The sequence below is a fragment of the Fulmarus glacialis genome, unplaced genomic scaffold, assembly GCF_000690835.1.
Source record: "Fulmarus glacialis isolate BGI_N327 unplaced genomic scaffold, ASM69083v1 scaffold17924, whole genome shotgun sequence".
Lineage (NCBI taxonomy): Eukaryota > Metazoa > Chordata > Aves > Procellariiformes > Procellariidae > Fulmarus > Fulmarus glacialis.
In genome coordinates, this window is record NW_009210099.1 from 5,398 (window position 1) to 5,694 (window position 297).

Consider the following 297-nt stretch of genomic DNA (forward strand, 5'->3'; position numbering starts at 1 on the left):
CTGTGCCACAAGCGCCCGGCAGCAGGATTGGCCCTGTGGGCCTGGCAGCCCGGCTGGGGGGCATTTCCTGCCAGCTCTGGGGGTCTCTGCGCTGCGTCTGTGCCCCCCACGAGGCCAGCCCGGCGTTTCTGACAGACGAGGTCACCCTCAGCGTGTCACTGCCCTTGTCCGGTGCTCTGGTCACGCTGACTCTCCATCCTCCTCTCTGTGTGGCAGTCGGGGATCACGCGGGTGGGTCATTGCATCCTCGCAGGGCTTCATACCAAGGGGCTGCCTCAGGGGGCGTTTGCCTCCTTG